This window comes from Sus scrofa, chromosome 9 (assembly GCF_054392235.1).
Source record: "Sus scrofa isolate SSC_HxYL_T2T_F1_AM1 chromosome 9, Sscrofa_HxYL_maternal_Yorkshire_Landrace_v2.0, whole genome shotgun sequence".
Lineage (NCBI taxonomy): Eukaryota > Metazoa > Chordata > Mammalia > Artiodactyla > Suidae > Sus > Sus scrofa.
In genome coordinates this window covers 16,943,851-16,967,553 of record NC_139391.1, presented here as the reverse complement: position 1 = coordinate 16,967,553, position 23,703 = coordinate 16,943,851, and the positions used below count along the sequence as shown (strand labels likewise).

Genomic DNA, 23,703 nt, shown 5'->3' with positions numbered 1-23,703 from the left:
CAAATCAGGTGTCTTCACAGTCTATGAAACTGGCTGGAAAAGCAGGCAATGCAGGTAGACTACTCACTGCCAGCCCCATCCTGTCGGATACCTAGTGCCCATCTCTAGCCCCTGGTGGCTCCGTCTCAAACTTGCAACATCTGAGAATTTCTCAGTGGGAACTCAGCACACATGCATGTCACTAATTTTTTTTTGAGATGCAATTCACATACCATAAAAATTCACCCTTTTAAAGTGTATAGTTCACTGGTTTTTCATATATTCACAAAGTTGTGTAACCATTACCAGTATCTAGGTCCAGGAAATTTTTATTACTCAAAAACAAACTCTACACCTATTAATACAGATCATCAATTTTAGGCGAATGATATTAAATTTTAAAACAGTAATCACAGATTAAACCACAAGAATGCAGCTTTAAAAAGCAATAAAAATATACCAGGCAGAGGAGTGAATCATATGCAGTTTTTTAGCAAGATGACTCATTCCAGATCAGTTAACAGATGGCTTCAGTTATAGGTAAGATTCTATACCTAGGCAATTTTTCTTACTCTCTATACCAAATTAGAAGTTCTAACTCCCAATTATAGCTTGTTGGGAATGATCACAAATGTCTGGTGGTTTTCTTAGCTCAGGATACATGGATCAAATGAGTCATGTCGTACGTTATACATCCAAAGCCATTCCCCCCTTTTTCTGCTAGCAGAACACTGATCTGTTTAGGTGATATGTTTAGGTGTTGAGGAAAGAGCCCTCCATTTCAGTGATTGTAGATGCCTATGTGATCCAGAGGTAAGTTATGATTGTCTTGAACACATCATCATAACAGCTTTCCCCATGGTCACTGAGTGGTATTAGGTAAGCAGGTAATCTGGTTTTGGGTAATGAGATATTTTGCTCATTAGGAATATGAGAACTTCCTTCTGTATAAAATCATAAAGCCTCTAGGAAAAGTCCCTTTGCCCTTTTGGAATAGGGGTGTGATGTCTGGAAGTGGATCAACTATCTTGCATCCATGAGGCATCTACCTAAGGATGAAAATGAACATATTTAGGAGTTTGGCCTCATGGTAGTACCAATGTGGAGCTGAACCAATGTCAGGATTTGCTCACATTAGGAACACTTTATTTATCAATTATCTATCTATCTATCTATCTATCTATCTATCTATCTATCTATCTATCTACCTACCTACCTAATTTTCTATGACCACCAGTCCAATTATAAAGACCAAGAAATTAAAAAGAGATTTCTAACTCAACATCCCATGAAGGATTTCCCATCATGGCTCAGTGGAAATGAATCTGACTGGCATGGATGAGGACGTAGGTTCGATCCCTGACCTTGCTCAGTGGTTTAAGGATCCGGTGTTGCCCTGAGCTGTGGTGTTGGTCACAGATGTGGCTCAGATCTGGTGTTGCTGTGGCCAGTGGCTACAGCTCTGATTTGACCCCTAGCCTGGGAACCTCAATATGCTGTGGGTGCAGCACTAAAAAAAAAAAAAAAAAAAAAAAAAAAAAAAAAAAAAAAAAAAAAAAGACATACACATACAAAACATCCCGTGAGATGTTACTTTTTATAAGCCTAACAAGCTTGAACTTCTTAATTTGGGTGGTAGAGATGAATGGATTTCTAATTCTGCTATTGGCTGTCACTATATGGATCTAGAAAGTACTTTTTTATGCTCCATTGCAGTTTGTTGATATAGTTTTGAATTCTTTCTCAATAATGTGCCTTTAATTACTTTCTTGGATGAATAAAGAAAACCATCACCTAAAAAGAAAAAAAAAAAACAAAAAACCAATCCGTAAGTAATCAAGTTGCTTTCTCCACAATTTTATTCCTGAAAATCTCATTATCTTATCCTCGAAATAAAGCAATCTTGATATTTCAGCTCTAACAAGATTAGTCCTGGCTATTCAGGAAACTGAATATGTTGCTAAGATAAGACACTTGAGAAATACTCTTAACATTGTTACAAATGTCCTTATTAGTATTATGGTGTAATTATTTCTACTTAGAATAGAGTAACTGTGGAAAAGCTCTTATAGAATGACTTTTTACATGTAAAATTTTAATTTGTTAATAAAATATGTGCATAGTTTAGAAAGAAAAATATTAGAATTTTCTTCCCCATTATCCCTATTTTTGATTCTCACTTTAAATATTTTTAACTGTTGTTTCTTTCTATTTTTACCTACATATTTCAAAATAATTTTATGTGGCAGGCATGGACATGCTCAGATCCCTCTTCAGGAAAGGACTCATTGCCCAGCTGCCGCAAGTGTGGTGAGCTGACAGCCTTCAGATGTTACCTGGTACAGGCTTCCTGTTCTTCTAAGCTGAGGCCACACTCTTCTGCAGGTGACTCCATTGAATAATGGGGCGACATGGCCATACACAGGCTTAGCCATTTCTGCCTAGTGTAGTACTCCTTTCCTGAATCATTTTTGCTCCAAATGTCCCCTCTGGGCATGCAGAGACTTTTAAAACTTTTATTGGAGTATAGATGACTTACAATGTTGTGTCAGTTTCAGGTGTACAGCAAAGTGAATCAGTTATACACATATATATATCCATTCTCAGATTGTTTTCTCATGTAGGTTATTATAGAATATCGAGTAGATTTCCCTGTGCTACGCAGTAGTTGCAGAGACTTTGTCAGCGTCTGTGGGACCGTCTGAGGCCCTCCCTTTCCTTTCTTTTCACAAGTCTCAGATCTGCATTGTAGTCTGAAGGCTTTCCTTGTCCAATTCTACTTTCTCCCCCTTTTGCCTTTCATAAATGTTAGTCTCAAAAAAACTACTTGCCCTGAAAACTCTATTACTTATAGAACAGTTTTTCCACCCATGGAGTACTCCTCCTTTTCCCTTTCCCAGTCCTCCCAGAATATCTATAACATAGTTTGTTTAAATGAATATTCATTGATTATTCTATTATTATGTACATTTCATTCACAATTCTACATTTTACTAAAATTTCTTGTACAGCTTTTTGTTTTGCCTGAAATTAATAATTGCCTTATTTTTTTTGGGGGGGGGAGTTACTTAGTTTTCCATGTATATTTCACTTTATTCTTCCCTAAGCACATTAACAGAAGATTAGCAACTTCTTATAGAATTTACAATACTTTTCTTTTCATATTCTTTAGGGCTGCACCCATGGCATATGGAAGTTCCCAGGCGAGGGGTCAAATTGGAGTTGGAGCTGCCAGTCACAGCAACGCAGAACCCGAGCTGCATCTGTGACCCACACCACAGCTCATGGCAATGCTGGATCCCTAACCCATGAAGCAAGGCCAGGGACTGAACCCGCATCCTTATGATTACTGATTGGGTTCATTACCACTGAGCCACAACAGGAACTCCTTAATATGCTTTTTGATTGCAAAGCAGCATCATATCCAGCTAAATGTAGCCCAAGCATAAATAGTTTTATTATCATACTCTTAAAGAAGTCCAGAGCTAGGGATCTGGGGTTGGTTGACTCAGTGACATTATGATGTTGTTGAAGATTCATGTGCTTTTCATATTTCTTTTTTTTTAATTTAAAAAAATTTATTTTATTTTATTTTCCCACTGTACAGCAAGGGGATCAAGTTATCCTTACATGTATACATTACATTTACATTTTGCTTTTCATATTTCTGCTCAGCCAACCTCAGGATGTTGATATTTTGCTTTTAGACTTGACTCTTTATGCTTATAAGATGGCTGCTGCAGCTCCAAGTATCACTTGCACATAATGAAGGCAGGAGGGGAACATTTCTTCCTCTCTTCTTACTTTTTCTCCTTTTATTTCCTTTTAAAATGTGTAGGTGAGGATTTTCATAGAATTACAAGAGTAGATTTAAAGTCTCATTGACCAAGATTAGCTCTCATGCTCTTACCGTGGTTAAAAGGGAGATGCAACTCTCTGTCACTTTCAGTTTCCACAGAGGGAGGTGTGCTCTGTCGAGTAAGAATAAGGGTAGGTATACCACATTTTAATCCATTCATCTGTCAATGGATATTTAGGTTATTTCCACAATGGAATACTACTCAGCCATAAAAAAGAACAAAATAATGCCATTTGCAGCAACATGGATGAAACTAGAGACTCTCATACTAAGTGAAGTCAGTCAGAAAGATAAAAACAAATACTATATGATATCACTTATATCTGGAATCTAATAGATGGCACAAATGAACATTTCCACAGAAAACAAACTCATAGACTTGGAGACCAGACTTGTGGTTGCCAAGAGAGAAAGGGAGGGAGGGGGATGGACTGGGAATCTGGGGTTAATAGATGCAAACTATTGCCTTTGGAATGGATAAGCAATGAGATCCTACTGTATAGCACTGGGAACTATATCTAGTCCCTTGTAATGCAGCATGGTGGAGGATAATGTGAGAAAAAGAATGTATATATGTATGTGTGACTGGGTTACTTTTTCTGTATGGTAGAAAAGTGACAGAATACTGTAAATCAACTATAATGGAAATAATAAAAATCATTAAAAAAAAGAATAAGGGTAGGCTTTTCAAAGTGGAAAGAGTACCTGCCAGCTCCTATCGAGATGGTCAAATGCATAAGAAAACTAACCACTGTCATTTATTTTTCTTGGAGACATGCCCCTCCTTCTCCAGGAATTCTCCATTTTCCTGTTCCGATTTAGACTGATGGTCACCACTCAGCCTGCTCTATGGGTGTGGTGATACTTCTCTCTGTCACGAACCAGGGAATTCTCTGACTCTATCCCATGATGGCTTCCCTGTTTTCTGGTTACCCTTTTCTTTTTTTCATGAAGCATATTATTCAGTGGTTCCCTGAGAAAAGTTTCTTGAAAGGCAATTTCATAAGATATTGTACATCTGAAAATGTTATTCTTTCCTTATACTTGAGGAATCATTAAGTAGGAAATACTTCTCTCTCAAATTTTTAAGGGCATTGCTCCATTTTTCAAGTTCCAGTATTTAAAAAAATTTTTATTAAATTATAGTTGATTTACAATATTGTGCCAATATCTGTAGTACAGCAAAGTGACCCAGTCTCTCTCTCTCTCTCTCTCTCTCTCACACACACACACACACACACACACACACACACACACACACACACACACTGCCTTTATTTTATGATCTTCCATCATGGTCTATCCCAAGAGACTTTAAATGTTTTTATCTACTAACCCCAAACTCCCAGTCCTTCCCAATCCCAACTCCTCCCACTTGGCAACCACAAGTCTATTCTCCATGTCTTGAGTCTGTTTCTATTTTATGGATAGGTTCATTTGTGCCATATTTTAGATTCCACATATAAGTGATATCAATGGTATGTGTCTTTCTCTTTCTGACTTAACTTCACTTAGTATGATAATCTCTAGGTCCATCCATATTGCTTCAAATGACATTATTTCATTCTTTTTATGGCTGAGTAGTATTCCATTGTGTATATGTATCACATCTTCTTAATCCATTCATATGTTGATGGATATTTAAGTTGTTTCCATGCCTTGGCTATTGTGAATAGTGCTGCAATGAACACAGGGGTGCATGTATCTTTTTGAATTATAGTTTTGTCTGGATACATGCCCAGGAGTGGGATTGCTGGATAATATGATAGTTCTGTATTTGATTTTCTGAGGAACCGCCATACTGTTTTCCATTGTGGTTGTACCAATTTACATTCCCACCAACAGTGTAGGAGGGTTCTTTTTTTCCACACCCTCTCCATCATTTGCTATTTGTAGACTTATTAATGATGGCCATTCTGACTAATGTGAGGTGGTACCTCATTGTCAATCATTGCTAATGAGAGATATAATGTTATTCTGACAATTTTTATTTTTTTGTACGTAATGTTTATCTCTTTTAAGAGTCCTTTCTTCCATGATATTCTGAAACTTTATACTAATGAGCTTTGGTGTGGGTCTTATCATTAAGTTTACTAGGTATTTAGTAGATTCTTTTGGTCTGGAAATCGACATCCTTCAGTCGTATAGCATTTCTTCGTTTTATTTCTTTGATAGTATTTTCTCCCCCATTTTATCATTCTTTTTTAATGAAATTCCTATAGGCTTAAAGTTGAACATTTCTTTGACCTTTTGTTCATCCTAGGAGATTCCCTTAACTTTATCTTCCAATCCCTTTATTGACTTTTAAAAATACATTACCACAAATTTCTGAGTGCTTTCTTATTTTTGTTTACTCCCCTCTTTTTTTGTAGCATCTAATTCTTCTTTCATGGTTGCAGTATTTTCTATTACCTCTTTAATGTTATTTTATTTCTTTAAATTATAATTTATATTGAAGTTTTCTTTGCTCTTTACTCTGGATTCTCCCCCCGCCACCACCGCCGTTTTTGTTTTTGTTTTTTAATTTCTGTCATCCATGTTGGAGACATTGCCAAAATAGTTGACCAATGTTGGATGTCAATTTATATTTGAGTGGATAACTAAAAAGCTTATTGGAAATCCACTCAGTCTTTTCTCTTGTGCTATTAACTCTTCAGAGAAGACTCAAACTTCCTGATGGAGGAGCATATGACCTGCTGCAAACATTCTAGAAACTGACTGGAGAGACAAGGTTGACGGTTGTTATTCATTACTCATAACATAGAAACTCATTTAATCCCTTTGTTTTCAGTACAGTGTCTAATTGCACATTCTATGTTGTACATGGAATACCCTAGACTAGAACCATTCTGAATCAATTCCATAGATAATAGAAAACTCGTTTTCAATCCAGGTGGGAGAAAACTTGCTATGTGGCTGTATGGGATGGGGGAGGGGAGCTTGAAATTAATTACTTCTTTTTTAAAAAAATTAAGTATAGTTGATTTACAATGTTGTGCCAATTTCTGCTGTACAGAAAAGTGACCCAGTCATACATATGTATACATTATTTTTCTCATACCATCTTCCATCGTGTTTTATCCCAAGAGACTGGATATAATTCCCTGTGCTATATAGTAGGAACCCATTGCTTATCCATTCTAAATGTAATAGTTTGCATCTACTAACCCCAAACTCCCCCACCTTGGCAACCACAAGTCTGTTCTCCATGTTTGTGAGTTTGTTTCTGTTCTGTAGATAGGTTCATTTGTGCCACATTTTAGATTCCACATATAAGCAGTATCATATGGTATTTTTTTTCTCTTTCTGACTTCATTTAGTATGAGAATCTCTAGTTGCATCCATGTTGCTGCAAATGGCATGGTTTCATTATTTTTTATGGCTGTGTAGTATTCCATTGTGTACATGTACCACATCTTCTTAATCCATTAATTGGCTTTCAACCGATTCTCTTACTTTACCTCTCTTCACTCTTACTTTCTCAAGTACTGAAGCTTTCCTGTGTTCTGTGGTTGAAATCAGCTAGTTTCCAACTTCGCCTTCTCTTTCCTCCTCCTCCTCCCACATCCTTCCCCCTTCTTCATCCTCCTCTTCTTCTTCTTTGTAGTGCTTATACAAATTATTATACCTACAGATGTGTTTACACCAGCATGTATATTTTGGATTTTAATTTATCTTGTTTACTTATATATTTATAGTGTTTTAAATATTTTTCTAATTTAGTACTACAAAACTGCCTCAAAGCCATTAATTTGCTTTCATAAATTTGAGATATAATTGCAATATATTAATAATGAGCAAAATGAAAATGTAACCAAGAAAAACTGTAATGTGTAAATTACATTAATTTGAGGTGAAACCTGCATCTATTAAGTGACTGATCATGTAGTTTAAGTGGAACAAATCTATAGTCTTTGAAATACATGTGTAACCATTGTGATATGATTATAAAGAAAAAACTGAGTTTCTGCAAAAGCCATTTTTTTGGTCTTTTAGGGCCACACCCATGGCATATGGAAGTTCCCAGGCTAGGGGTCCAGTGAGAGCTGCAGCTGCCACAGCAATGCTAGATCTGAGCTGCATCTGTGACCTATACCACAGCTCATGGCAATACCAGATCCTTAACCCACTGAGTGAGGCCAGAGATTGAATTTGTGTCCTTATGGACACTAGTCGGGTTCAATACTGCTGAGCCACCATGGGAACTACCAAACCATAATTTTTAATTTAAAGATTTTGAAATGTATGTACACAAAATTGTTTCAAACTTTTCAAGCTTCAAAATTGATTTCAGCCTTTCCTTTGAAAACGTCAAGCCATCTGGGGACCATCTGAATGATCATTGGTGACAAGCATTGGAGGGAGAGCATAGTTTAGAAAACTGACTTAGTGATTGTCCAGGGTAAGGAGAATCCAGTGTTATTTTTATGCATGTACTGTTAACTATCCTAGTTTAGCAATATTCTGGAAAGCTCATAGCCTTTTTTAAGAAGTTGGACAATAAATAAAAGCCAATAACCCAATTGAAAAATGGGCAAAAGACCTGAATAGACATTTCTCCAGAGAAGATATACAGATGGCCAACAAGCACATGAAAAAATACTCAACATCACTGATTATTAGAGAAATATATATCAAAACTACAATGACGTATCACCTCACAACAGTCAGAATGGCCATCACTCATAAATCCACAAATAACACATGCTGGAGGGGGTGTAGAGAAAAGGGAACCCTCCTGCACTGTGGGTGGGAATGTAAATTGGTACAACCAATATGGAAAAAGAGTATGGAGGTATCTTAGAAAACTATATGTAGAACTACCATATGATCCAGCAATCCCACTCTTGGTCATATATCCGGACAAAACTTTCCTTGAAAAAGACACATGCACCCACATGTTCATTGCAGCACTATTCACAATAGCCAACACATGGAAACAACCTAAATGTCCATTGACAGATGATTGGATTAAGAAGATGTGGTATATATACACAATGGAATACTACTCAGCCATAAAAAAGAACAAAATAATGCCATTTGCAGCGACATGGATGGAACTAGATACTCTCATATTAAGTGAAGTAAGTCAGAAAGAGAAAGACAAATACCATATGATATTACATATCTGGAATCTAATATATGACGCAAATGAACCTTGCCATGGAAAAGAAACTCATGGACATGGAGAATAGACTTGTGGTTGCCAAGGGGGAGGGGGAGGGAGTAGGATGGATTGGGAATTGGGGTTAATAGATGCAAACTATTGCCTTTGGAATGGATTAGCAAGGAGATCCTGCTGTGTAGCACTGGGAATTATATCTAGTCACTTATGATGGAGCATGATAATGTGAGAAAAAAGAATATATACTCGTATGTGTAACTGGGTCACTTTGCTGTACAGTAGAAAACTGACAGAACACTGTAATCCAGCTATAATGGAAAAAAAATCACTATAAATGAAAAAAAAATCTTCCCTGTATATTTTCCTTGTGAATTCAGACTTCCCGTTAATAGCAAATAAACAGAAAACTTATACAACCTTGGAAATTAAAAAAAAAAAGTTGGACAAAGTTCTTTGTCCAACAAAGTAGGATGCTTTCCAGTTTGCAAAGCACTTTTACAACCATTATCTCAGTTGAAGTGAGCAGGGCAGGGGTTATCTTGCTCAAGAGAGATTTCCAAGGTGTTCAGTTAGAAAGAAGGGTTTCTGTTCAGTTGCTTTTGATAGATTTATTGGAGTGTGGTGCTTTTCTTCTACAGTGAAGGCTATTTTTTAAAAATAGCTTTTTGCATAACCATTCCAAAATTTATTGGCTTAAAATCAAAATGTAAAACTTCACATGATGCTATGGGTTGGCAATCTGAGGGATTCTTTTACAGGAACCACTCATGTGGTTTCAGTTGTCTGATGATTTGACTAGGTTTGGAGGGTGCAGAACAGTCTCACAGGCATATTTGGCAGTGGTGCAGGCTGTCATCAGGGGCACCTTGGTTCCCCTGGGATTGTTCATAGCATGGGGTCACTGTGAAAGTGGAAACTACAAAGTCTCTCTTTTTTAAACTGAAGTTTTGTTGATGTACAATATCATGTTAATTTCAGGTGCATAGCACAATGATATTGTAACGGCTTTTTTTAAAAGTTTTTTATTTTATTTTCCCACTGTACAGCAAGGGGATCAAGTTATCCTTGTAAGGGCTTTTATGTTAAGGTTGCAAAAGTTTGGAATTCTTACACTATTTCCAGCATAGGTTCAAAGGTGTGGAGAAACAGACTCCAGCTTGTGATGGAAGGAGAGGCAATGACATATAGCAAAGGGGGACCCAGGGATCAGTCATCCAATAGGGCCATTACTGCAATGATCAGCCACAGCTATTGTATATGAACATTGTTCATTCCACTTTACAATTTCCTCTTTATGAGGACCCTTGAGAGAAATACCTGACTGTCTCTAGTACCAAAGATCCTTCTATTTATCCTAAAAAATTGGTTTCCTTTTATCTTCTGGCTAATGTTAATTATGATAACTGATCAGATCTTGCTTTTCCCATTGATTCTTACGAAGATTAGGGCCAAGTTTGTGATTATTTCGCAAGGATATAATATATGTTTTTAAGGCTTAATCTTATTCTAGGTCTCAGGTCTCATTTAATACTTTTTTCTGCAAAAAGCTTTATTGTTTCCATTTGGTCCAAGCCTTGGGAGAGAGCTCCAGGGTGGTTAAAAAGCTGCTTAGTGGCTGTAGAGAGGGTCTTATAAGCAGAAGACCCAACACCAGAGGGGTTCCTCAAAGGCCACAGGCTCCGGAGGCTCCTAGTCTTGTTTGAGGATGAGCCTTTTGAAGAGACATGCATCCAGCCCAGCTCAACCTGAAGATGAGCCAGCCTGTGGAGATTGGTCAGGTGATCGCCCATCTTCTCCATGAGTTTCACCTGCTCTTTTAGGGTGTGGCTCTTCAGAAAATCACAGAAGTGGGGCTCTGCGCAGCCAGAACCCAGGGCATGCAGATCCAAAGGGGCCTGGTTCCGGTTCTTCTCCATGAGAATGGTGGCTTCCAGAGCGTCCTGGGTTCTTATTCCACTCATCCTGAAATGGCTTCCTGGTAGAGGGCCTGTCTGCTGCACTGGTTTTGCATTTTCAAGTTGCCCTTGTGATTTTCCTCTGCCGATTTGTGGAAAAAGTGGCTTATGCCCTCCAGAACCACATTATTATGGTCAAAATAGAAGCCCAGAGAGAGGTAGGTAAAGGGGGCCGGTTGCTGCATGTTGACCAGGTAGCTGACAATAGCTTCCGACTTGGTGGACTAATTCTGGCAAATCTGGGAGCTCATGGCTGATTGGTAATAAGAAGTTAAGCTCAACAAATGGTGTTGGCTGGTCCTGGAGGCAGAGGGTAGCTGAGTGGCTAACTTAGAAGGACTGGAAAAAAATGTTGGGAGGGTGGTGGGAGGCTGGAACAAGTGGCGTCCCTGGGTCTGTTCGATCCAAACACTGTTGAAGCAAGAGGCAGATCTGAGGAACCACTGAGCACACTGCCATGCTTTATATTTTTATTTCTTCATGACATCCTCCTACCCTTTTTTGTTTATTTATTTATTTATTTATTTCGCTTTTTTAGGGCTGCACCTGAGGCATATGGAAGTTCCCAGGTTGCAGTTCTAATCAGAGCTGCAGCTGCTGGCCTACACTACAGCCACAGCAACACAATGCTAGATCCTTAACCCACTCAGCAAGGCCACGGATTGAACCTGCATCCTCATGGATACTAGTCGGGTTCATTACCGCCAAGCCACGATGGGAACTCCCCTTTTTTCTTTTTAAAATAAGCCTTTTATTTTAGAATAGAGTTAGATTTACAGAAAAATTGCAAAAATAGTATAAAGTTCCTCTACATCTTATACCCAGTTGCCCTACCTCTTATTAGCATCTTATGTTACTATGGCACATTTGCTCAACTAATAAACCAATATTTTTATGTTATTATTAACCGAAGTCTATAATTTAGATATCCTTTGCTTATGTAGTTTCTTTTCTTTTCTTTTTTTTTCTTTTTGTCTTTCTCTCTTTTCTAGGGCTGCACTTGCGGCATGTGGAGGTTCCCAGGCTAGGGGTCTAATTGCAGCTGCAGCCACCGGCCTACACCAGAGCCACAGCAATGCCAGATCTGAGCCTCGTCTGTGACCTATACCACAGCTCATGGCAATGCTGGATCCTTAACCCACTGAGCGAGGCCAGGGATCGAACCCGTAAGCTCATGGTTCCTAGTCGGATTTGTTAACCACTGAGCCATGATGGGAACTCCTGTAGTTTCTTTTTATTCTGCTTTGAGATCCCATTTAGGAGACTACATTTCAGTTCTGTCACAGGGTCCTCTTGTTTGTGATAGCCTCTCAGACTTCCCTTGTTTTTGGTGTCCTTGGCAGTGGTGAGAGGTACTGGTCAGGTATTCTTGCAGAATTCCCCTCAGTTGCAGTTTGTTTGATGTGTTTCTCATGATTAGATGGCAGCAATAGGTTTTTGGGAAAACCACAGAAGTGCCATTCTCATGCTGTCCTATCAAGGGTTTATACTATCTGTATGACAGCACTGTTGTTAACCTTGATTGCCTGGCTGAAGTGTTATCTGCCAGGTTTCTTTACTGTAAAATTACTCTTTTCCACTTCTTTCCATGCTATTCTCTTTGAAAAAAGCTCATCTTGCACATCTCACATTTAAAGAGTGAGAAGTTTTGCTTCACCTCCTGGACAGCAGAGTGTATATAAATTACTTGGAATTCTTCCTCATGGGAGATTTATTTATTATCCTCATTTATTTATTTCTTAAATCATTTGTTTACATCAGTATGGACTAATGGATATTTATTTATTCTTTGGCTTATAATCGATTATTACATTATTTATTTTGTTGCTTAAATTATTCCAGCTTTGGTCATTGGGAGCTCTTTCGGTTGGCTCCTGTGTCTCTTTGACTTAGCCCGTCATTTTGTGTTTTGAGCACTTCTTTACTTACTGGCACTATAAGATGTTCCAGACTCATCTTGTTTGTTCTCTACCTGCAGTCCTAGAATCAATCATTTCTCCAACAAGGGCTAGTTCCTTTTACCGGAGAATGGTATAAAGAACCAAGATTTGGGCACTGGGTTGCAATTTTGCTTTTAATTTGTATTACCTTATTGCATTTTATGTACTCTAATAAATGGTCTAAATTCCTTTCTGAAATGAAGTAGACTAGCATAAATAAACAAGATGCATTTAAAATGTAGATCCAAAACTTAAATCCGGTCTTTTCTCTCTGGGTCTTATTTTTCTTTGGCATAAACCAAGCTCAACAATATCTCAAGAGATATGGAAAGGCAGAGACATACTCCAGCGTTTCCACTGTTTCTTGCCTTGACATTTAGTATCTGATAATCCTGGCCCAGACAGCATCGTGTCCAAGTATTTTCCCACGCATATCCAGGAACACAGGGGTACTCATTACGTACTGAAAACGCCATCCACATTCATTTGAAAAACGGAAATTTTAACTAAGTCTGTAATGTATATAAATAAATAATACATGAATACATTCTCCATGTGACAAATGAAAAGGTCCTAGGTAAGGACAAACATTAAGACTAAGTTTCCATATGGTCTATATTGTCTTCATGTACTTTGGGGAATTCCAGTTCTCCTCTAACTTTACTGAAATGTCACATTGCCTATGATGACTTCCTAATTTTCTTTATCTGAGTGGATTTCTCTTTCTATTGAACTCACAGTGATTTGCTTATACCTTATTTTGTAAAGCTTTGCATGTCTTGAATATGTCTGTACTGTCTACTACATTATGAATTCCTTGAAAGTTGGACTCTGCTTTATGCATCTTTATATTTCTCCAAAATCATACACTTTCTGACATAGTCTGAGTTCAATAAAGGCTTGTTAAATAAATGAAATGAGGAATAAATATAAATTAGTATATGCCTTGTTTTCATAACTACATAAATATTACAAAAGGAGTACCAGACCAGTAGTTAGGAGATACTGGTTTACATCAAAGCACAATTTATAATATAAAAGATCTAAAAAAAACCCAAGTAAGTTAATCATAACAGAACTGGTTAAATAAACTATGGTAGACTCACTCAGTGGAATACTACACAACGTAAAAAGTGAATGAACATGTATTGTTGTTAAGCAAACAAAACAAGAAAGAAGAAAATTTATAATAAAAATATGATTATCTAAAAAGGATAAGCCCAAACCCAAACAAAACAAAACAACAACAATGATTACCTATAGGAAAGGGTGAGAGAATAGGGTGGAAGGGACCACAATTCAGTTCTCTCTGAGTATGTCTTCTGGTATAGTTTTGACTTTGAAACCATGCAAATATTTTAAAAATTATAAAACAAAATTAAAGATTTATAAAGAAATTTTATATAAAACAAAACAAACCTACCTGTGTATTGAATTGGTCGGACAACAACACAGAGAAGAATTTTAAAAAGTGAATTTAAGACAGTAATTAGACTGTTCATCACTAGTAGGATAAGTTTTGAGGACAATAATGGAAAAAAGGGGAAAAATAAAATTTCAGTGTATTATTGGTAAAAATATTGGCATTGTTATTCTGAAACCATTATACATATTGTAGCATATATGTATTTATATATATATATATATATTTTTTTTTTTTTTTTGTCTTTTGTTTTTTTAGGGCCGCACCACAGCATGTGGAGGTTCCCAGGCTAGGGGTCTAATTGGAGCTGTTGCTGCCGGCCTACACCACAGACACAGCAACATCAGATCCAAGCCGAGTCTGCGACCCACACCATAGCTCACGGCAACCCACTGAGCAAGGCCAGGGATCGAATCCACATCCTCATGGTTCCTATTTGGATTTGTCTCTGCCGCACCACGATGGGAACTGCCATATTGTAGAATGTATTTATTTTAATTAATTAATTAATTAATTTAATTTTTTTTCTTTTCCTTTTTTTTTTTTTTTTTTTTGCCTTTTCTAGGACCCTCCTCGGCACATGGAAGTTCCCAGGCCTGGGGTCTAATCAGAGTTGTAGCCACCCACCTACACCACAGCTCACGGCAACAATGGATTCTTAACCCACTGAGCAAGGCCAGGGATCGAACCTGCAAGCTCATGGTTCCTAGTCAGATTCGTTAACCACTGAGCCATGAGGGGAACTCCTGTAGCATGTACTTTATAGTGTGTGTGTTTGTGTGCGCGTGCGCGCATGTGTTCATGCATACACCATAACATAAAAAAGAACATGAATCTGACCAAGCCACTCTATCTATTTCTCATTTACAGGAAACACAGGGGCCAGAGAAATATTAAATGACACCATGGAGATGGATCCAACTAACTGAATCCAGAAGGTAGGAGCAAAATGACAAGGCAGTGGCCAATTTCTTCAATAAACCAACTGTAAAGAAAACAAAGAAGGGGTGATGTAGATGAAAAGAGATTTAAGAGACATACCAAGCAAATTCTTTGCTATTTCTTCCATTGGGGCTGGATTCTAGTTTTCCTCTTTTTTTTTTTTTTTTTGGCCATGCTGGGCAGTAACACCAGATGGTTAACCCATTGCTTCACAAGGGAATTTTCTAATTCCCCTCCTTTTAAACTGGCCTTAATGACTTGTTTGACCAATAGAATGTAGTGAAAGTGATGTTCTGGGAATTCTGGAGCTGGATTATACGAAGCCTGACAGATGCCCCACAAGTCCTCTTGGAACACTGTCTCTGGGATTCCTGAGCCTCCGGGTAAGAAGTCTGAGTACGCCTACTGGATAGGCCAGCATGTCTAGGCACAGGTGCAGTCATATGAATGATGCATCTTGGATCCTAGAGACCAGCTATTGTCGATGTTACATGGATCAGAGGGTGGGAGGAAAGGATGAGAAAGAAAATAAGAGATACATTTTGGGGAGGTACACAGTTCATAAGGTAACATTATTTTATGATGAAACTGACACTATAAATTGTGTGGTGAAACTGAGGAATCGATTTGTGTTATTTGAGATTTCAAAGATAGTGAATGACAAGCAATTGGCATGAGAAGAAAGAGAGAGAAAATGATGCATAATTATTTTTCCTTTTATGAATGTGCATTCCTGACATCTCTGAGAACTAAGATTGTCCTGCAGGGAGTATGATTAAAGTTACAAAGAGGAAAACAAAATAAGTAAGTCAGCTTTTGATCCTGCTGCTATATTTACCCACAAGAAAGGAGGCAGCTCTCAGGTGGGCTTTTGTCTAAGTAATGTCCCGAAATCCAAGTGTAAAAGAACAATATGAAATCTCAATTCTCCCAAATGGTTTGGGGCGAGTTCAGCCCTTGAGTCCCTGGGGGGCTTGGTTCCCAAGGAGACTAATCCTACTTGCTCAGCATTAGGTATCAGTGGAGCAAAAGAGCTCTAGCTTGGAGATCTGCAGAGAGGCCCTAGTGCAGGCTGGAGCTGGGTTCCTCCGCCCCATAGGAAGTGGAATGGATTGATGTCAAAGCTAGTCAAACGAGCTTGCTCATTCAGGGTGTAGGAGGAGGGGCTGATGGGCTGCCAGGAGCAGGCTACTGACTGCTGAAACTCAATTCATCTGAGACGGAGATCTTTCCCCAAAGGAAAGGGGAAAAGCAGCTGAGACCATGAGCTGGGGCCCACATGTGCCATTTAGCTGCATATTGGAAGCGCCAAGGATTTGTTTTAGTCTCAGGTATAGAGCTATTTCAAGCGGAAGTTCTTTGTTGCCCTTTTTTTGTTGTTGTTTTTTGTTTTGTCCTATTTCAGGGCTGCACCTGCGGCATATGGAGGTTTCCAGACTAGGGGTCGAATGAGAGCTTAGCTGCTGGCCTGCACTACAGCCACAGCAACGTGGGATCTGAGCCCCGTTTGCTACCTACACCACAGCTAATGGCAATGCCAGATCCTTAACCCGCTGAGCAAGGCCAGGGATTGAACTTGTGTCCTCATGGATGCTAGTCAGATTCATTTCCGATGAGCCATGATGGGAACTCTCTCTTTGTTGCCTTCTTGTCTATAGTTTTCCATAAACACCAGAGCTTTCATTTGACCATGCCTCTGCCTGATTGTTACCAGAGATATTGTTTGTTTTCTTGGCAAACTCAAATGTTTCATTTGAATCTTAGCTCAGATGGTACCTGTTTATACAGGGTCCCCCAATTCCTCTGGGGAATGTGAAAGTGTTTTATCCCATCAACTATTGTACCTTTAATTTGCTTCCATTGAGAAGTAGCACCTTATATTACAGTGGCTTGTTTGCATGCATCTCTTTCCACCAGAAAGGGTAGGAAAAATGGCTTCTTATCTCTATCCTCAGTATTAGCACAGTGCTGAGCACATTGTTGGTGTCAGGATCTTTTGGTTGAATAAGTAAGTGATTGGATGGATATTTTATGTGTAAGGGTCAATTTTGTGAATCAGGCTGTAGAACTTCTAAGCTGTGAAATATATTTGTATATAGATCTTTATGGTTGACAAAGGACTTCCATTTCCATTATTTCACTGAGTATCACAATAGCCTTATCAAATAGATTCATGATTATTACCATTCTATAGATGGAACTATTGAGGTACAGGGGATTAAGTTAATTTTTATAGTCAGTTGGATAATGAAAGGGTATATTGGACTCCGTCTCAATCCATGGTTCTAATTTCAGCACTCTCTCTATACTCTTACACGGCTTTTTTCTTAGTTTCTACAACGTGTAAATATTACTGCTCTCTTGCATTTGAAAATAGTCACTCACTTTGCTGAGGGAAAGAACAAATGATGCTGATTTTATAGGGTGATGTGTTGGTAAGAAATTAATGGAGCCTAAGGAATCAAAGACATGGACATTTGTTGAGCTGGTACTTTGTGCCAGGAGCTGTCGTATATACCATCTCACAACAACCCTGAGGAGTTGAGATGCTCTCCATTGCACAGATAAATCAAATAGGACTTGCAGCTATTATTTGTTTGTGAGGTTATATAATTCTCACAAAGACTCTGAGAACAGTTGGGACCATTCTCATTTTTCAGATGAGGAAACTGAGCCTTAGGAAGATAGGCTGACTTGTCTAAGGGCACTCACCAGAATTTGAATCTGTCTTCATCTAACTCCCAATCATCTTTGATGCTCAGAGCTCCAATGATGTGTAAGTAAAGAGACTTTACCTATAAGTCTTTTCATATTCCATTTATTTTGAATATGATTACTTGAGGACTTAGCTAACTCTCTGGGGATTAAGAGATTTTTTTCAGACTAAAGATGTCAATTAAATGTATTGTTCTCAGCAGTCTCCGTCTGGGGGTCTGTAAGAGTTGCTCAGTTGAAAGATGGTTAAAAAAAAAAAAAAATAGTTAGTGCTCTTGGCTGCCAGACCCGGAGGTCAATGGAATGATCCTGCCAAAATCAAAAGGGAAGTTCTGGCATTCACATCCAAGGGTGGTGGGGCAGGGGGAGGGGTGCGAGAAGCACAACCTGGTGACAGGCCCACACAGTTTTCTGAGTGCACGGTCATCAGCAATAAAATAGTCCTATCATGCAAGATAAAATCCTGTGTGTAACTCAAATGAAAGGTATATTATAATTGAGCCAACCTAAGGGTTTTTTGTTTGTTTGTTTGTTTGTTTTTTACAAGCGTGTTTCAGCCATGTTAGCTTGGGAAAAGTACTTCATCTCCCAGATAAAGTGTTCATAGGGCACCTTCTTCTTTGGTAAGGCTGCTCAAAAATGGTTTTGCCACATCCTGAAAAGTGAGGCTTAAAGAAAAGAGTTTTGAAAGGGATGGTCTATAGCTTCCCTGAGTAGACTCTGCACTTAAACTATAATAACTTAAAGAAAACTCTATCACACATAGTACCTTCATATATGTGACTTCACTTAATCCCCATGAACACTCTGATTGAGGTGTTCATACATATTAGGTGTTCATATAAGGAAACATAGTCACCTTTTTGTGTTTTAGAGAAATAAGAGCAAATACTCATCACAGGCTATAGTACAGCCAACAGATAAGGATTTTTCATAAGATGTTTTGCAAGTGCCCTGTCAGGTGGGCCACTTACCTGCATTTAGCCTGAGTAAGCTAAGGCAGAGAGAGGTCAGCTGGCTTGCCCAAAGCTATGTACTCATCAAAGATTTCAACCCATCACAGAGCTACTGAGTGGTGAGGCTAAGACCAGAGACCAAGTCTTTTCTGAATCATCTTCTACCTCTGCCGTTGTTCATTTTCTCTATCCCAAGAAGCTTACCCAGGTGAAACTGGGTTGAACTTCAGGGTGATTCCTGAAATGCAATAAAAGTTCCAAAAGATCAACCTAAATGGCATGATAGGTAGGGGAGAGTTTCCAATCCATATTTTGTCCCAAGATGCTGAGACTTTTTCTCTCGCTCTCTTGCTCTGCTGTCTCTCTCACCAGCTAGCTTAGTGGGAGCAACTTTCTCTCTTGCCTCCTGCTGTCTATCTGCTGTTAATAAAGGATGGGTCAAGTGCTGGCTCGGATTTGCTCTAACAATTAAGGGTTAGAAGAAGGAGCACCAGAGTTGAGAGTCCTGCAGAAACTCGGTTTGGAATCTTAGGAGCAGGGCTAGAACTTGAAGAGAGACATTAGTTTCCTTCCCCATCGGATAGGTGAGGAATCCACGGCCAAGAGAGAACTTCAGTTTTGTCAAGGGCTTAGGAATGGCTTTGGGGTCAGACTGGTCTGGATATAGCCTCTGGCCAACACACTGAAACTCTCTTAGGCTCAGTCTCCTGTTTTGTTGTATGGTGATAATAAGACGTAGTTTATAGGACTATTGTTCAAAGATTCAATGATGAGTACGTGGACAGTGCCTAGCATGAGCAAGTGCCCAGCAGCTGATGGCTATTACTGTTACCAGAGCTGGTACTGAAACTCACGTGTCTGGACACTTGCCTTAGCCTCCAGGAGAGTACCCCTCGCCAGGGCGTGGTTATGCAGGAGCTGGACTTGAGGATCCTCAAGTCTTGCAGTTGGAGCTGGCCAAGAAAAATGCAAGGGGTGAAGGGAAACTAAGGGGTTAAGGTGATGAGTCTGAGAAAGCCTAGAAAGCTGGAAAAGTGACCCCCCCCCCACTTCCAGCTTAGCCCAGCTAAATAAGCCCCTCCCCTCCGCCACCGGGGCGGTCGCCTTGCGCTTCCTCCCTCCGCCCCTCGCTTACAAGACCTAATGAGCTCCCCCGGGAGGCCGACCAGCGAGCCCGGCCCCGAGCGAGGAGGCTGCGCTGCTCGCACCGCGCCAGGGCGGGAGCCGGGCCTGGGCCGCGGGCGGAAACCGGTCGGGGGCGCACGGGCGGAGGTGTGGGCCGCGGTGCGGGCTGCCGAGGAGCCGCGGGGATGGCAGTCCAGGCGGCGCTCCTCAGCACGCATCCATTCGTCCCCTTCGGCTTCGGGGGCTCCCCGGATGGGCTGGGGGGCGCCTTCGGAGCCCTGGACAAGGGCTGCTGTTTCGAGGACGAGGAAACCGGGACTCCGGCCGGAGCGCTGCTGGCGGGTGCCGAGGGCGGGGACGTGCGCGAGGCCACCCGCGACCTGCTCAGCTTCATCGACTCGGCGTCCAGCAACATCAAGCTGGCGTTGGACAAGCCGGGCAAGTCGAAGAGGAAGGTGAACCACCGCAAGTACCTGCAGAAGCAAATCAAGCGCTGCAGCGGCCTCATGGGCGCCGCGCCCCCCTGCCCGCCCTCCCCGGGCGCCACCGACACGCCCGCCAAACGGCCACTGGCCGCTGCCGGCGCCCAGACCGTCGCGGTCGCGACTCACGGCAAGGCGGCCCCCCGGCGGGAGGCGTCGCAAGCTGCGGCGGCCGCCAGCCTGCAAAGCCGGAGCTTGGCCGCGCTCTTCGACTCGCTGCGCCACGTCCCTGGGGGCGCCGAGTCGGCCGGGGCTGCGGTGGCGGCGACCGCGGGCGGCCTCGGCGGAGCTGGCGCTGGGGGATCCGGAGGGGACGCGGCCGGCACCGCGGGATGTCCGGTGGTCCCCGGTGCCAGGAAGGTCCCGCTGCGGGCCCGCAACCTGCCCCCGTCCTTCTTCACCGAGCCGTCCCGGGCGGTCAGCGGCGGATGCGGCCCGTCGGGGCCCGGCGTGAGCTTGGGCGACTTGGAGAAGGGCGCCGAGGCAGTGGAATTCTTCGAGCTGCTGGGGCCCGACTACTGCCAGGGTACCGAGGCGGGCGTCTTGCTGGCTGCGGAGCCTCTTGATGTGTTCCCCACCGGAGCAGCGGTCGTGCGGGGATCCCCAGAGCTGGAGCCCGGCCTCTTTGAGCCTCCGCCCGCAATGGTGGGAAGTCTACTGTATCCCGAGCCCTGGAGCGCTCCGGGCTGCCCAGCGCCCAAGAAGCCGCCCCTCGCTGCCCCTCGCGGCGGCTTGACCTTGAACGAGCCCTTGCGCCCTCTGTACCCCGCCGCCCCGGACTCTCCGGGCGGGGAGGACGGGCCTGGTCTTTTGGCCTCTTTCGCCCCTTTCTTCTCAGACTGCGCTTTGCCCCCGCCGCCGCCCCAACAGGTGTCCTACGAGTACAGCGCTGGCTACAGCCGCTCCGCGTACTCCAGCCTTTGGAGACCTGATGGGGTTTGGGAAGGGGCGCCCGGAGAGGAGGAGGCGCCCCGGGACTGACTTCGAGGTACTCTTCTCTCCCAATAAAAGACTGCTCTGGGGGACTCCTGCCTCTGGGTCTCTCCCAAGCCTAAAGAACGATGGGAAAATGCACATGGAGTTGAAACGGGGTTTTAAAAATTCAATTAATAAAAGAAACTTCGGAGAAAGAAATGCAGAGAAGTTGGGGGTTGTTTTAATCACAGCCTTGTGTGGTGTTTTTCTTTTTTTAAAGCAGTTGGTAGGTTCTTACCAAGAAACCACTTCGTCGTTTAGGGAATAGGGTGGGATGGCGAAAGGGACAGGAAGTGGCCTCTGTAGCCACCTGTTCCTTTCCCAACTTTTCATCACAAGGCCAGTGTATTTAGGGTAATTGCCCCTTCCAAACGGTATCCTGGACCTTCCCCTTCCCTCCCCTTGAGTGTGTTATGAATTAAAGCCTATATTGAAAAGAATGGAGCAGAGGTATGTTGTTATTGATTTGGGTGTTTTGGGGTATTTTCCTAGAGGACGGTTTTCTGTGTGGTCTCCCTGCCTTGTTAGGTGTGTGTTAGTTGTGGACAGGAGACTGGTGGGTGACTGCGGACCTCACCTGTGCTGAAGGGCCCTGGAGAGGAGTCTGATCTGTTAATCTGAGGGAGACTTGCGAAAAGTCAGAAATGTTTTAACCAGACATGACGTAGCAGAGAGGACTCATGGCATATCAGCATGGTTGAGGGGTAGAGAAAGATGTGGGAAATGAGTTGCTGGAAGGAAATAAAGGGAGCCCTTCAGTTCTGCAGACTTGCTGGTGAAAATGTCCAGAGAGACCTACATGCAGACAATATAAGGTGTTGCTTACTGTTTAAGTTGCAGAGAAGAGCTGTCTCTGTTCAGACACCAAGATAGATGATCAAAATAGCTACATGTAAGAAAGTTGAAACTCTGTGTTATGTTAAAGTTATAAAAATCTAGATCAATATTTGTATAAGTCAAAAGTACTGCAGTCTTTTCAGAAAAGCATTTGTGAAAAAGCAAACAAATAGTATCAAGCCATGGCAGACAACTTTAAATGCTATCCCTAAGTGATAGTCTTCTGAATAAAACCTGTCTTAAGAAAACACCACAGGAAATACAGTGGTGAGTCTTGTTAACTATGAAAAGAACTTTTGCAACTTCGGAAACTTGGTGTCTGTTAAATTTCAAGATGGTGACGAGCAACTCATTCCATTATGTTAGCAGAATGTTATTCAGCAGTTATTTAATTTATTGAAACTACTTTCTTTTTTTTTTTTTTTGCATCTTTTTTTTTTTTTTCCCCACTGTATAGCAAGGGGGTCAGGTTATCCTTACATGTATACATTACAATTACAGTTTTTTCCCCACCCTTTCTTCTGTTGCAACATGAGTATCTAGACATAGTTCTCAATGCTATTCAGCAGGATCTCCTTGTAAATCTATTCTAAGTTGTATCTGATAAGCCCAAGCTGCCGATCCCTCCCACTCTCTCCCCCTCCATGAGTACAATCCAGGGTAGAGTTGCACAGCAGGAAAACATTAATAACCCTGGGACAATTACTAAGGCTTTAGTGTCACTGCAATGTTTCTTAATTTCCTCTTCTTACCCAGTTTAGTAAAACAAGGTGTCTTTCTCCCAGCATCTTCCTTGCCATACCTTTCATTACTAATGATAACACCACCACTGCTTGTTTCCATGTGCCAGCTCTGAGCTAAGGACCAACTCAATGAGCCTCTCTCTCAGTTCCATGAGGTAGGTGCTGTTATTATCCTCATTTGCAAGTGAGGCACAGACAGGTTAAATAACTGCTGCAAGCAAGTTGTGGACCCAAGATCCAGATCTACAAGTGTCGGGTCACCAAGACCTGCCTGTTACTTGGGAGGCTCTGCTGTGCTTTGTTAGTGTGTGTGGCTCCCAGCTCCTGCATTATTCTGATAGCAGGGACTCAACCTCACCACTATTGACATTTTGGGTGGGATAAGTCTCTGCTAGGAGGGCTGTCCTTCGTGTCATAGAATGTTTAGCAGCATCCCTGGCCTCTACTCACTAGCTACCAATAGCATTCTCCTAGAGCAACAATCAAAAATGTCTCCATTACCACAAATGCCGTGGGGGGCAAAATTGCTATCAGTTGCAAACCACTGTGCTAGATAAATATGTAAACAGTTGCTGTGGGTGTCTGGCACTTTCACACATATGACCGCATTTAATGCTTACGAAGATCTCTGCTTAAGGTGTTATTAT

General features: G+C 41.3%; 1 protein-coding gene across 2 annotated transcripts in view; it reads left to right on the top strand.

The window, feature by feature from the left end:
- Nucleotides 1-23,703, top strand: part of LOC110255407 (uncharacterized) — a 689,852-nt gene that overhangs the window by 31,787 nt on the left and 634,362 nt on the right. Inside the window, exons 3-4 of one of the 2 annotated variants that reach the window (XR_002335555.2) lie at nucleotides 15,152-15,219; nucleotides 17,884-17,999. The gene's annotated coding sequence lies outside the window, so the exon portion shown is untranslated. Of the gene's footprint in view, nucleotides 1-15,151; nucleotides 15,220-17,883; nucleotides 18,000-23,703 lie in introns of those variants that run through there. The other variant, XM_084975506.1, reaches the window with a different exon arrangement.